This window comes from Mobula hypostoma, chromosome 12, assembly GCF_963921235.1.
Source record: "Mobula hypostoma chromosome 12, sMobHyp1.1, whole genome shotgun sequence".
Lineage (NCBI taxonomy): Eukaryota > Metazoa > Chordata > Chondrichthyes > Myliobatiformes > Myliobatidae > Mobula > Mobula hypostoma.
In genome coordinates, this window is record NC_086108.1 from 60,416,063 (window position 1) to 60,432,316 (window position 16,254).

The window sequence follows — 16,254 nt, forward strand, 5'->3', positions numbered from 1 at the left end:
CTGTTTGGAAAATAGTCTATGCCTTAATTCTACCAAAGTGCATGACCATATACCTCCCTATACTATATTCCATCTGCCTCTTCTCTGACAATGCTCCCAATCTGTCTTAACTCCTTCTGCAGCCTCCCTATACCACATAACCTCATCCTTAATAATGGATTCCACCATTTTCCTAACCACTGAAGTCAGGCTAACTGGTCTATAATTTCCTTTCTTCTGCCTCCCTCCCTTCTTAAAGATTGGAGTGACATCTGCAATTTTCCAATACCAGGAACCATTCCAGAATCTAGCAATTCTTAAAAGATCACATATGCCTCTATAATCTCTTCAACTATCTCTTTCAAGACCCTCAGGATTCAGGTGACTTACCTACCTTCAGACATTTCAGCTGCCCAAGCACCTTCACCCTAAAAATGGCAACTACACTCACTTCTGCTCCCTGATACTCTTGATTTTTTGGCATACTACTAGTGCCTTCCACAGTGGAGATTGATGCAAACTACTCATTAGGTTCATTCACCATTTCTTTGTCCCCTATTACTACTTCTCCAGCGTCATTTTCCACTGGTCCAATATATACTCTCATCTCTCTTCTACTCTTTATATATCTGAAAAAAAAAATTTGGTGTCCTTTTATATTTAATTTGTAATACAAATATTATATATTTAATATTGAATATACTTTTATATCACCCTCCTATTTCATTTTTTCTTTCCATATAGCTTTTTTTGATGTCTTCAATTGTTTTTTTTTAAAGCTCTCCAATCCTCTAACTTATTCACTTTTGCTATATTATATGCCCTCTCTTTTGCTTTTATGCTGTCTTTGACTTCGTTTGGCAGCCACAGTTGCATCATCCTCCATTTAGAATACTTTTTCATCTTTGGGATGCATGTATCCTGCACCTTCTGATTTGTTCCCAGAAACCCCAGACATTGCTAGTTTGCCATCGTCCCTGCTAGTGTCTCCTTCTAATTAATATTGGCTAGCTCCTCTCTCATGCCTCTGAAATTCCCTTCTCCCCAATGTAATGCTGATACATTCGACATTAGCTTCTTCCTTTCAAATTATAATCTCTGGCTCCCAAGGGTTCCCTTATCCTGAGCTCCCTAATCAAATCTGGTTTATTATATAACAACCAATCCAGAATTGCTTTTCCCCTAGTGGGCTCAACCACAAGCTGCTGTAAAAAGGCATCTCACAGGCATTCTATAAATTCTCTCACTTGGGATCCAGCACCAACCTGATTTTTCCAATCTACCTGAATATTGAAATACCCAACAACTGCCTTTTTACATGACTTTTCTATTTGCCATTGAAATTTGTAGTCTGCATCCTGCCTACTGTTTGGAAACCTGTATATAACTCTCATTAGGGTCTTTTTATATTTGCAGTTTCTTAACTCTACCCACAAGGATTCTACATCTTCCAATCAAATGTTACCCCTTTCTAAGGAGTTGATTTAATTTTTTACCAACAGAGGCGTGCCACTTCTTCTGTCGACCTGCCTGTCCTTTTCATGAAATGTGTATCCTTGGATGTTAAGCTCCCAACAATGATCTTCTTTCAGCTATGACTCAGTAATGCCCACAATGTCATACCTGCCAATCTCTAATGGCACTGCAAGGTCATCGACCTTATTCTGTATACTGTGTGAATTCAAATAAAACACCTTGCTTCTAGGATGATATGTTTTTGCTTCAGATAAATGGAAATGATGAATATACACCAAAATATGTCGACAGTACCTCAGAACTTGGAAAGATGCAGGACATTGACTTGCATGGCCAAAAGATTGCTTCTGCCTGCTGCATATTTTAGGGCACCAAGTCATCGAGTTGAACCAACAGGGACACCTACGGGAGAAAGAAAACAGGCTGAAAAGGTGTAGACTTTTGAGAAACAACGTTTACATATCTGCAGAAGAAGTTATGTGGGCTTTGTCAGCACTTCACTGAGAAATGTCAGCATTTTCCCTGTCACTCTGGAAACTTTGAATTCTCACATGCCTGTGGACCTTCTGCTTTGCCTGATGTACTCTCGCTGGCACGTCCTGGCTGTGCATTGCATTGTGGTCCACGTGGATATTAAGCACTTGCAGTGGCAGTGACTCCATTTGATTCCAAGGAGGGGAAGCACAAGTAATCTGCATGTTTTTAACATTGATTGAATTTGGATGTATTTAATAGTTATAAGCATTTTCTATTTATTTAATCTTTTCATTTTCCTTTATTTTTAAACTTACTTAACTTTTCAACTGTGTGATTATTTTTGAACATTATTGAATGTTGGAGTCAACAACACGCAGGAAATAACTTCCCTGGATAAGGGCACACATCACCCAGGAGTATGGTGGTAAATATCAGAGGAAACTCTGGTTTTTTTCCTTTAGCAACGGAAGACCATAAGACATAGGAGCAGAATTAAGCCATCTGGCCCATCGAGTCTGCTCCACCTTTGATGCCATGTCCAATCAAGCATGTATCAATCTCTGCCTTAAATACACCCAATGACCTGGCCTCCACAGCTGCATGTGGCAACAAATTCCACAAATTCACTACCCTTTGACTGAAGAAATTTCTCCGCACTTCTGTTCTGAAAAGGCGCCCTTCTATCCTGAGGCTGTGCCCCCTGGTCCTAGACTCTCCCACCATGGGAAACATCCTTACTACATCTACTCTTTCTAGACCTTTCAACATTCAGAAGTTTTCAATGAGATCCCCCTCATCCTTCTGAATTCCAGCAAGTACAGACTCAGACCTATCAAACATTCCTTGTATGATAACCCCTTCATTCCTGGAATCATCCCCTAGACCCTCTCCAATGCCAGCACATCTTTTCTAAGATGAGGGGCCCAAAAGGAATGAGAGAACAACATTAGAATGGTTAGCAGACAATGTTATTTTCTTCAGAAAAGCCAGAGTGGATTATGAGTTAACCTTCCTCATCACTTCCATCCTCTGCCATGTTTCAGCTTTCTGACATACCAAGTCCTTTCAGATTTCATATGTGAAAATTGATTATTTGTCTCCCGTAGTGTAATATGCACTTCATTCCCTGGGTTTGGGGATGGATAGCTGGGTGAAGGGTATGGCAAACTACATTCCGGCCCCAAGATCTTGACTTTCTGAACCCACTTGGGTCAGAACAAACAGGATTGCACTAAAATAGTGCTCTGGACCTGTTGGAAGTGGGCTCCTGCATTCCCTTCTGCCAGAAGGAATGAAGTTTTTAGAAGGCCTACTATTGCCTTGAGTATCTGTGCTGTTGCTGCATTGGTTCCCTCTCGTAGCTGGAGTTTTACATTCTATAGCTGCTGGAGGTGAAATTCTGTGACACCCTGTATCCTGGGAAAAACACCCAAGGTGCAAGGAATATACTGACATCTTACTGCCTTCGCTTCCTCTCTATTCATGATTATCCCTTACCTTGCACTAAGTGCTGGGTGATTCATCAGCCCCTCCCCTGCCCACCCCACTGTGAATACCACATGGAGTAACCTTGCTCACACTGCTCTTCAGTAGCAATTTGTTGTTAGAAAAGCAACATGACAAATCCCAGAAAATAGAAGGGTCGAGAGAAATGGCAAGGTTGAGTTGAAACCCGTAATCCATCAAAGGACAGCATGAGACGTGAGACATAAGACCATAAGACATAGGAGAAGAATTAGGTCATTTAGCCTATTGAGTCTGCTCTGCCATTCAATCATGGCTAATACTTTATTCTCCTCCTCAGCCCCACTCCCCAGCCTTCTCCCCATGACCTTTGATGCCATGGCCAAACAAGAACCTATCAATCTCTGCCTTAAATACACCCAAAAATGACATAGGCAGCCTTAAGCATCTGGGGGCCCGTTTCAAGAGTTAATGTGGGACCCTACCCCCGTTTCCCAAAAAGAAGAAAGAAAAAAAGCAAATATTCAAGTTGGTTTGCATCAATAATGGTATAATTTCGGACTTAAACGTTGATGCATTATATGCACTTTCAGCATAATAGACAGACAGCTCAATGTAATCCAAACAATTCTCTTAATTAAAAACTAAAACAATGACATTTTTTGCTTTGGAGTGAGAAGTCTCGCCCTTTTCAGCAACTAGTCTGCATTGAATGGCACTATGTGTTAGGTATCAGCTGGCATAAGAACAGCTTAAACAATTTCCCTCTAATTAAATTAATAACAAAAGCAATGTCATATTTCATGAAAATTCACACTTTATTTATTCAATGAACAGTGTCTGCAAGTTACCTACCGGAAGTTTACAACAAACTGCGTCTCACGCTCTTTCAGCACCACGGACAGCTCATGTAAGGCCTGGAGAGTGAACAGGAGGAGAGTGAGAGAGAGGTGGGGACGCAAGCGGGAGAGAGAAATTATGATTTGTGGAAACGCCGCCCAATCGCCTATACGCATTCTGAGTGAAATATGTGGTTTATTTTCTTATTTTAATTATAAACTTTATTTCTGCTAAAAATGAGTTAAAAGACTTACCACTAGAACTTCACCACCCTCCTGCGCTTGAGTGCTGAGAATACATTAATGAGCTCATCTTTGTCCAGCAATCTTGTTATTTCATGCTCAATTGATATCCGAGCAAGAGCTGACAGATGCTCCTGGAGCATGGTTGTCCTCAGATGCATTTTGATGAGCTTTAGCCCTGAAAAATTCTCTCTCCACTCGCTACAGTCACAGGCACTGTCAGCATGAGTCTTAGAACAATGGTGAGGTCAGGATACAGTTCAACCAGATTGTTGCTGTAAATGTAGCTCAGAATCTGCAGGCCAATGGTTTCTTTTGCAGGCACGGCACTGACAGCAGCCGACACCTCGCGCAAAAGGCCCTCAGCATCCACATCACCAAGTGTCTTCTCCATGTTTATGCAGCTGTCTTTCAGTGTGCAACTTTGGGTGGCTTTTTTCATTTCCTGTCTTCCATAAATGAAGCCAAACAGACTGTAAAATGACTCCATCAGCTTGAAGCGCTCACTAATGCGTGTGATGGCAGAGTCCACTAGTGGAAGGAAAACTTCTCTCTTGTACCATTCCTCGGGTGCCACTGTCAGGGAATGATCTGCACTTTGGGACTCGTATTGGAACTGGCGTTTTGGTTTTCTGATTCGTGCAGTAGGAAAGACCATTGGCATCCCTATCTCTTCAGCTATGTCTCTGGCATCTGTTTGGGCGGATGAAAGGCCATTCTCTCTGTATTCCTTGAGAAATTTCAGAACATATTCCACCTCGCGCTGTAGCACATCGACTCCCACTTGTGGGCTTTGGAGCAGCTTGCTGACACGATTCACCTCATGTAAAACGTTGTACCAGATGGTAACAGTCAGCAAGAATTTCCATGATATGATCTCCCGTTCTAGGCCTCTGGCTGCAGATGTGGTTTCACTGTCACCTTCCTGTGTGGCATGTTCAATCAGTGACAGGAGCGCATTGCCATCGGGAAGCTGGTAGTGCAGGACTTTCACACTTTCCACGCGGCACTCCCATCGCGTGTTGGATATGACCTTGAGGGTCCTCTGTGGGACGTTCTCCTTCAAAAGCTCCCATCTCTGTGTCGATGAGCTGAATAGCGTGTATAGATGTTGCAGCACCCCAAAGAAGCTCACAGACTCCACTGTTGATTTTGCAGCATCGACAATGACTAGGTTTAGGCTGTGGCTGGCGCATGGCATGAACGGTGCGTTTTTGTTAATATCTAGCACCCTCTTCTGCAGCCCGCTATTTTTCCCCCACATATTGCTCCCGTTATCATATGCCTGCCCCCTGAAATTTTGAGATATCTAATCCTAACTTCTCCATATGCGTTAAGAAAATGTCGGTAACGCCTGCACCTGTTGTGTCAAGCACTGGTAGGAAACCGACAAAATGCTCACTAACAGTAGCTCCGACATTTACTTGGCATGTGACAATGCGCCGTGTCACAGAGAGCTGCTCTATGTGTGCAGCGTCAGTGGTGCAGTCCATTATCACCAAGTAGTAACCTGATTGTTTTACTCTCTCTGTTATCGCTTCCAGTGTCTTGTCTCCAATAAGTGTGATTAACTCATTTTGATTGGTTTTCCCCATGTAGTGGTCAGCAATCTCTTTTTTCTCTGCTTGTCTGACAAGTTCGCTCATCACTGGATCGAACTCGGCAAGCAGCTCCACCAGACCTAGAAAGTTCCCATTACTTGGTTCATGTAGGGTGGAATTGTGGCCACGGAAAGCAAGGTTTCATCCTGCAAGGTGACAGACTATGGTAATGAACCTCTTCATGACATCATTCCAGTGTTTTTTTTCCAGCATTTGCATTTCTTGGTACGTGCTGTCAATGGCACTGTGCGTTCTTAAGCGTGTTTCCAGCTCGCGGCAGCTATCCATGTTGGCACGGTGCGCATTTGACTTCTCATGATCCTGGAGTGTGAGAGTGAGTCGCTCCCACATTCTGAAACCTCCGCAAGTGAGACTGTGACTTCACTTGCCAAATAGGGTACAGCAGAAACAGAAGTTTGAATCAGATGATTCTGAGTACACTAACAATGACCAACGAATGGTTTCTCCATTTTTCATCTTCATAAGATATCTGTCCTTGGTAAAACAACGGCGTGATTGGCTCTGTGGAAAGTTAATGTCCTCTAACTGAATGGGACCTCTCCTAACAATGTCGATCCTTTGGTCACTGGTAATATGCGTTGGTCAACCTGCCAGATCGGTCTCTGTGAATGTTAGTGGGGCTTTCTCTCTGTCTGGTGGGCTGGTGGCGGCATCTCCCTCACCTGTCTCAGTTGTAGGACTGTCATCATGCTGTGGTGCTTGTTCATCAAACAAAGTTTGGTCATCATTATCACCATCTGTTTGAATAAAATTGTTCTTCTCATTTTTGTTGCTCTGATTATCAACATCTCCTGTACCGCTTACACTGTCACTTGGCACTGCAGTCCCATGCTGTGACGATGGTGCAGCAGCAACTGCAGTCGGCGGGCCTTTTACAGATGCAGGACCAAAGAAAGAAGTAACTTTTGGGAGACTATTTAGACGTTTTGTTTTGTTGTCTAATATTTTCCATTTTTTTAGCACCTCTAGGATAGGAGCGTTTCACTTTCCTTTCACTGAAAAGTAGCCTTCTTTGCTAGGAGCAATGTTAACAAGTGAAGTAAATATTTTAATGTATTTTCTCAGATGTCAGTCAGCGAGCGCCCACTGGTGCTTCGGCTGGCAATAGCAGGAGAATATTGTGGCGTCTGGGAGCTGTGCATTAAACTTTTGCATGTCAGTCGGGGGCCCCTGGGAGGGCAGGGCCCGTTTAGGTTGAAACGGGTGAAACATAGCTAAGGCCGCCTATGAAAAATGACCTGGCCTCCACAGCTGCCTGTGGTAACAAATTCTGCAAGTTCACCACCCTCTGGCTAAAGAGAATTCTCCGCATCTCTGTTTTAAATGGACATTCCCTATCCTGAGGCTGTGCCCTCTTGTCCTACACTTCCCCACCAAGGGAAACATCCTTTCCACATCTACTCTGTCTAGGGCTTTCAACATTCGAAAGGTTTCATAGAAACATAGAAACATAGAAAATAGGTGCAGGAGTAGGCCATTCGGCCCTTCGAGCCTGCACCGCCATTTATTATGATCATGGCTGATCATCCAACTCAGAACCCAGCCTTCCCTCCATACCCCCTGACCCCTGTAGCCACAAGGGCCATATCTAACTTCCTTTTAAACATAGCTAATGAACTGGCCTCAACAGTTTGCTGTGGCAGAGAATTCCACAGATTCACCACTCTCTGTGTGAAGAAGTTTTTCCTAACCTCGGTCCTAAAAGGCTTCCCCTCTATCCTCAAACTGTGACCCCTCGTTCTAGACCTCCCCAACATCAGGAACAATCTTCCTGCATCTAGCCTGTCCAATCCCTTTAGGATCTTATACGTTTCAATCAGATCCCCCCTCAATCTTCTAAATTCCAACGAGTACAAGCCCAGTTCATCCAGTCTTTCTTCATATGAAAGACCTGCCATCCCAGGAATCAATCTGGTGAACCTTCTTTGTACTCCCTCTATGGCAAAGATGTCTTTCCTCAGATTAGGGGACCAAAACTGCACACAATACTCCAGGTGTGGTCTCACCAAGGCCTTGTACAACTGCAGTAGTACCTCCCTGCTCCTGTACTCGAATCCTCTCGCTATAAATGCCAGCATACCGTTCGCCTTTTTCACCACCTGCTGTACCTGCATGCCCACTTTCAATGACTGGTGTATTTCAATGAGATCCCCCGTCATCCCTCTAAATTCCAGTTACTATAGGTCCAGAGCCATCAGACATTTCTCATATGATAACCTTTCATTCCCGGAATAATCCTTGTTAGCCACCTCTGAAGCCTCTCCAATGGCAGCACATCTTTTCGTAGATAAGGATCCTAAAATTATTCACAATATTCAAGGTGAGGCCTCACCAATACCTCAGCATCACATCTCTGCTCTTGTATTCTAGACCTCTTGAAATGAATGCTAACATCGCATTTATCTACCTCTACCTCACCACCGACTCAATCTGCAGCTTAAGCTTCAGGGTGTTCTGCACAAGGACTCCCAAGTCCTTTTGCATCTCAGATTTTTGGATTTTCTTGCTGTTTAGAAAATAGTCTGCACATTTATTTCTTCTACCAAAGTGTATAACCTTGCATTTTCCAACATTGTATTTTATTTGTCACTTTCTTGTACATTCCCCTAATCTGTCCAAGTCCTTCTGCAACCCTCCTGTTTCCTCAGCACTACCTGCCCCTCCACCAATCTTTGGATCATCTGCAAACTTGGCGACACAGCCAACTATTCCATCATCTAAATCATTAATATGCAGCATAAAAAGAAGTGGTCCCAACACCATCCACTGCAGAATACCACTACTCACTGGCAGCCAACCAGAAAAGGATCCTTTTATTCATGCTCACTACCTCCTAACAATCAGCCAATGATCTAACCACACCAGTAACTTCCCTATAGTACCATGGGCTCTTAGCTTGGTAAGCACCCTCATGTGTGGCCTTCTGAAAACTCAAATATACAACATCCATTGCATCTCCTTAATCTATCCTACTTAAATTCTCTTCAAAGAATTCCAACAGGTTTGCCAGGCAAGCTTTTCCATTAAGGAGGCTATGCTGACTTTGTCCTATCTTGTCCTGTGTCACCAAGTACTCCATAACTCATTCTTAACAATTGACTCCAACATCTTTCCAACCACTGAAGTCAGGCTAACTGGTCTATAATTTCCTTTCTGCTGCCTTACTGCTTTCTTAAAGAGTGGAGTGACATTTCCAATTTTCCAGTCCTCCGGAACCATGCCAGAGCCCAATGATTTTTGAAAGATCATTTCTAATGCCACCACAATCTCTACCACTACCTCTTTCAGAACCCTAGGATGCAGTTCATCTTGTCCGGGTGGCTTATGTACCCTTAGGTCTTTCAACTTTTGAGCACCTTCTCTCTTATAATACTAACTGCACTCACTTCTCTTTCCTCACACCCTTCAACACCTGACACACTACTAGTGCCTTCCACAGTAAAAACTGATTCAAAATATTCATTTAGTTCATCTGCCATTTCTTTGTCCCCTGAGATTATTTCTCCAGCCTTATTTTCTAGTGGTCCTACATCCACTCGCATCTCTCTTTTATTTTTATATGCTTGAAAAAGCTTTTTCTATCTACCTTGCTATTGTTGGTTAGCTTGATTTCTTATTTCATCTTCTCCCTCCTAACGTTTCTTTTAGTTGCTTTCCATAGGTATTTAAAAGCTTCCTAATCCTCCATCTTCCTGGTAATTTTTGCTTTGTTGTATGCCCTCTTTTTCACTTTTATATTAGCTTTGACTTCCCTTGTCAGCCACAGTTGTACTATTTGCCATTTTGTATTTAGAATACATCTATCCTGCACCTTCCTCATTTTTCCCAGAAACTCACACCATTGCTGCTCTGCTATCATCCCTGCCAGCATCTCCTTCCAATTTACTTTGGCCAACTCCTCTCTCATACCACTGTAATTTCCTTTACTCCACTGAAATACTGCTACATCAGACTTTATTTTTTCCCTGTCAAATTTCAAGTTGAACTTAATCATATTATGATCACTGACTCCTAAGGGTTCCTTTAGCTTAAGCTCCCTAATCGCCTCCGGTTCATTACATAACACGCAATCCAGTATAGCTGATCCCTTAGTAGGCTCAATGACAAACTGCTCTAAAAAGTCATCTCATTCAACAAATACATTTTTGAGCTACATTTCCAACCTGATTTTCCCAGACTACTTGCATGTTAAAAATCTCCCATGACTATCATAACATTGTCCTTTTCACACACCTCTTCTATTTCACATTGTAATCTTTGGACCACATCGCAGCTACTGTTGGAAGCCCTGTTTGCAACTGCCATCAGGGTCCTTCTACACTTGCAGTTTCTTAACTCAAACCACAAGGATTCAACATCTTCCAATCCTATGTCATATCTTTATAATGATTTTGTGCCATTCTTTACCAGTAGAGCCACGCTACCCCCTCCACCTACCTTCCTATACCTTCGACACAATATGTAATCTGTAAAAGTGCCACAAGATAGTTCACCTTATTTCTTATACTCCGTGTATTGAGATATAACACTTTGAGTACTGTGTTACGTACCTCGTGGATATCTTGTGACTGTCTTATGAGCATGATGTAATGGTCTTGTGGAGGTCACATGATGTAACTTTCCCACCAGTGTGAGGTCACATGATGACCTGTTCACAACAGGTATAAAAAGGGAAACACTGTTGTGATGCAGTTAGTTTTAGTTTAGTTTTGTTTTAGTTCGTCAGTTACTCCATTATGCTGCGTATTTGTCTCATGATGCAGTTTTGTTTTAAAATGCAGTTTTCCCTTCTATTTTAAGGTACAAAGATTGGTGCTGGCAGTTTCACCGATTACTGCCAGTTTTGTGTGTTGCATTTATAATTTTTACTTTACAGTCCAGGATTGGAGAATGAAGAAAGAGGTGAATAAAGTTGGAGTCGTTTGGCGGCTTTATAAAGGATAGCCCTCATTGAGTTTTCGTTCAGAAATAGTAACATGCATCTGAGAAAACTCCTGCAAGAGCAGGGAAGTTTGTGTAGTGTTCACTTGCCAGAAAATGATCAGTGCCTTTAAGTCATTTTATTTCCTTCGTCGTGAATCCTTTGGAAAATCGGCAGTAACATCACGTCTTCGAAGAAATCTGTTTCCAGTGGAGTCTCTCCTTATTGACTGTGTAAATCACTCCGACTTTCGAATTTACTACTTTAAGAACTGTGTTCGAATTTACCACTTTAAGAACTGTTTCAGAGTTGCCGTATAGCAGTTAACTTCCGGTTAAGCTAGTCATTTGAATATATTTTCCGCTATTGTTGAGCAGAGTTTAATAAATGTTTGTTTGTTCATAAAACCTGACTCAATTCTATATTCATTGTTGCTGATTACGTAACAACTGTATTTACTAACCTTTATGATTCTGCATTGATACACACCCTGCTGTCTGCAATTTTGCCAGGAACATCTGCCTGTCCTTCCTGACAGTCTGATTGCACACTATCTTTGCTTTTTTAAAATCTATCCTGTCCTGAGTCCTTTCACTCCGGTTTCTATTACACTGCCAAATTAGTTTAAACCCTCCCCAACAGCTCTAACAAACCTGCCTACAAGAATATTGGTCCCCCTGAAGTTCAGGTGCAACCTGTTCCTTTTATACGTGCCATACCTCACACAGAAGAGATCCTAATAATCCAAGATCCTGAAGCCCTGGCCCTTGCACCAGCTTCCAAGCAAAACATTTGTCTGCCAAATCATCCTTTTTCTACCCTCACTGGCATGTGGCACAGGTAGTAATCCAGAAATTACTACCCAGGAGGTCCTGTTTCTCAGGTTTCTGCCTAGGTCTCTAAATTCTCTCTTCAGGACCTCTTTGCTTTTCCTTCCTATGTCATTGATGGCAATATGTACCAAGACAGCACCTGGCTGCTCTCCCTCCCCCTCCCAAATTCTGTGGATGCAATCCAAGGTGCCCCTGATCCTGGCACCTGGGAGGCAACATACCATCCGGGTGTCCCATTCACGTCCACAGAATCTGTTCCCCTGATTATTGAGTCCCCTATCACTACCACTCCCCTCCTCCCTCCTTCCTTTCTGCACCACGGTCCCATGCTCGGTGCCAGTAGCATGTTCTCCATGGCATTCCCTTAGGAGGGCATTCCCCATAACAGTATCCAAATCAGTATACTTGTTATTGATGGGAATAGTCACAGGGATGCTCTGTGCTAACTGCCTATATGCCTTTCCATTTCTCCTGACAGTCACCCAGCTACTCACCTCCTGCAACTTAGGGATGACTACTTCCCTGTAACTCTAATTGATTATCTCTTCACTCTCCTGTACAAGCCAAAGGTCATCCAGCTGCTGCTCCAGATCCCTAACACAGTCTTCAAGGAGTTGTAGCTGGATGCACTTCACGCAGATGTAGTTCCCTGGGAGACTCTGGGACTCCCACTCCAACATCTGGCATGAAGAACACACAGCGGCCATTCAAATTACACTAAGTGTCCTTGACACAGTAAGAAGAAAGGGAAATTTACCGGAAACTTACCCAGAGCCAACCCCTCCTTTGAGCCAAAGCCCAACACTCCCACTCTCACCACTGGCCCATTCTAACAATGGCCACTCCATTTGTCCCTTCTGTACTTCTATTCACTCTTCTCTGCACTGCACCCGCTGCTGATAGGGCTGCCGGAATGACACCGACCGCCCGTGAAGCTCTCCTGTTTTTAACATATTTAAATATTTGAGATTTGCTCAAGGAGGTGGCTCTAGAAATCATGGACGCATTGGTAATCATTTTCCAATGTTCTATAGATTCAGGATCAGTTCCTGTGGATTGGAAGGTAGCTAATGTTATCCCACTTTTTATGTAAGGAGGGAGAGAGAAAACAGGGAATTATAGACCAGTTAGCCTGACAGCAGTGGTGGGGAAGAGCTGGAGTCAATTATAAAAGATGAAATAGCGGCACATTTGGATAGCAGTAACAGGATCGGTCTGAGTCAGCATGGATTTACAAAGGGGAAATCATGCTTGACTAATCTTCTGGAATTTTTTGATGATGTAACTATGAAAATGGACAAGGGAGAGCCAGTGAATGTAGTGTACCTGGACTTCAAGAAAGCCTTTGATAAGGTCCCACATAGGAAATTAGTGGGCAAAATTGGAGCACATGGTATTGGGGGTAGGGTACTGATATGGATAGAAATTTGGTTGGCAGCAGGAATCAAAGAGTAGGGATTAACGGGTCCCTCTTAGAATGGCAGGCAGTGACTAGTGGGGTACCACAAGGCTTGGTGCTGGGACCACAGCTATTTACAATATATATTAATGATTTAGATGAAGGGATTAAAAGTAACATTAGCAAATTTGCAGATGACACAAAGCTGGATGGCAGTGTGAAATGTGAGGAGGATGTTATGAGAATACAGGGTGACTTGGACAGGTGGGGTGAGTGGGCAGATGCATGGCAGATGCAGTTTAATATGGATAAATGTGAGGTTATCCACTTTGGTAGCAAGAACAGGAAGGCAGATTAATATCTGAATGGTGTCAAGTTAGGAAAAGGGGAAGTACAATGAGATCTAGGTGTCCTTGTTCATCAGTCACTGAAAGTAAGCATGCAGGTACAACATGCAGTGAAGAAAGCTAATGGCATGTTGGCCTTCATAACAAGTAGAGTTGAGTATAGGAGCAAAGAGGTCATTCTGCAGTTGTACACAGCCTTGGTGAGACCACACCTGGAGTATTGTGTGCAGTTTTGGTCTCCAAATTTGAGGAAGGCCATTCTTGCTATTGAGGGAGTTCAGCGTAGGTTCACGAGGTTAATTCCCAGGATGGCAGGACTGTCATATGTTGAAAGATTGGAGCGACAGGGTTTGTATACACTGGAATTTAGAGGGATGAGAGGGGATCTGATTGAATCATATAAGATTATTAAGGGATTGGACACGCTAGAGGCAGGAAACATGTTTCCGATGTTAGGGGAGTCGAGAACCAGAGGCCACAGTTGAAGAATAAGGGGTAGGCCATTTAGGATAGAGTTGAAGAAAAACTTTTTCACCCAGAGAGTTGTGGATGTGTGGAATGCTCTGCCCCAGAAGGCAGTGGAGGCCAATTCTCCGGATGCTTTCAAGAAAGAGTTAGATAGAGCTCTTAAAGATAGTGGAGTCAAGAGATGTAGGGAGAAGGCAGGAATGGGGTACTGATTGTGGATGATCAGCCATGATCACAGTGAATGGCGGTGCTGGCTTGAAGGGCCAAATGGCCTACCCCTGCAGCTATTGTCTATTGTCTATTGTCATAACAAAACTTTCAATTTTCAGATACATTTATATTTACATTTATATGTGTCTTCCCCTCACAGATATCAGCTATCAGAACATTTCCATTAAAATATAGACATCACCCGAACATCCTATACAAAAGCCCTTATTAGTACAGCAGACAGGTTTACATCGACATACTGCAGAAAAGGTTGCCATGTTTTATGAAACCTGTTTGTTTTTGAGTGTACCATACATGTCAAAATGTCCAAAGGAATGTATTCCATGATTAATTTACACCAACCAAAAAGTCCAGGGGCCTTATCGGATATGCAACAAAGTAAAATGTTCTTCCTCACACAAAAAGTCAGGACGTTTAAAAGTTTCTTCTGATGTGCGTTAATAATGCGACTGCTGGGTAAGCCTAAGAGAAAAGACATTGGGTCCAGTTCAAGCTCCATCTTCAGAATCTCAGAAACCTGAGAGAGGACAAGGTGAGCACAGAGAAATCATGTGGTTGTAAGATAGAGCACAGAGAAAGATGTGATTTCAGGGACAGGCAAAACACTAGACAAAATTTTAAAATAGGAAGAAAACAGCACAGGTGGTTGAAAAGATGCTTATTAAAGGAATCTCTTGATGCAAGACTTTGACAAGTTTCAAGAAAAGCTGAAACTATTGGATGAAATGTTTGTTAAGTTGTCTGTGGAGTAGACTGCCATTCAAGTAATGGGACTGGTTGTCCTGAAATCTGGATGTTGATTGGAGATATGAGTTCATGGCAATTACAGAACTACAATTCAATTCATGACATAAATGTGGAAAAGAAAACATTATTGTCAATAAATCTGTTAAGCTACTGGAGTGTTTTTAAAAACCGATCTGGTTCACTAATGTCCTTCATTCTTACCAGATCGTACCTGTGTCTAACTTCAGACCCGTGGCAATATAGTTGACCTGTAACTCCCTCTGAAGTGACTGACTAAGTTGGTCAGTTCAAGATCAATAAGAGCTGAGTGAAAAGTACTCTGATTTTGCCAGCAGCAACACCCAGACTGAGAAAATAAAATTTTACTTAAAAAAAACACCATTTAAAAGAACATTTATATGAATTAATTTTAAAGTCTGCTTTTTGAGCTTCATATACTACAGTGTATTTGTTTCTAGCTAAATCACTATAACAAGTACTTTATCATTATAAGGTTGCAGTTTTTTAACTGTGTGGGAAACAGTAAAAATCTCAATGTTGTTGCGAGGCAGTATTTCCAGGTTTTAGGTTAAGGTACTTTGTTAAGTTTAATTAGAAATAAGATTAAACTGCGTTCAACTTGACCTGGGAGTGCCAGAGGTTAAAACAGTCAGTTATTATTTCTTTAGAATTAATCAGAGCAATGCCTATAGATTACATTCTGAATAATATCCGATGTATAATTTCAAGACTCTGCCTTCTATGTACACAATATTTTGACAACTTATGCATATTTACTAGGGAAGACTGTGGCGAGTCATTGCAAAATTTCTTAGGAATTCTTATTTGAGTCTTAAAATTTGAGTATGAGTTAATCAGGTAGGATTGTTGCCATGATAATGGACTTATGTCAGGAAGGCCGTATTTCCGTAAGACCATAAGACCATAAGACAAAGGAGCAGAAGTCGGCCATTCGGCCCATTGAGTCTGCTCCGCCATTTTATCATGAGCTGATCCATTCTCCCATTTAGTCCCACTCCCCCGCCTTTTAACCATAACCTTTGATGCCCTGGCTACTCAGATACCTATCAATCTCTGCCTTAAATAAACCCAATGACTTGGCCTCCACTGCCACCCGTGGCAACAAATTCCACAGATTCACCACTCTCTGGCTAAAAAAATTTCTTTGCATCTCTGTTCTTCAATCCTTAAGTCATGCCCTCTCGTAC

The 16,254-nt window shown here is 42.4% G+C and overlaps 1 pseudogene; it reads left to right on the forward strand.

Moving 5' to 3' along the window:
* The first annotated feature begins 5,819 nt into the window (after positions 1–5,819).
* The window catches only part of LOC134354529 (cytochrome P450 4B1-like), a 53,786-nt pseudogene continuing 43,351 nt past the window's right edge, over positions 5,820–16,254 (forward strand).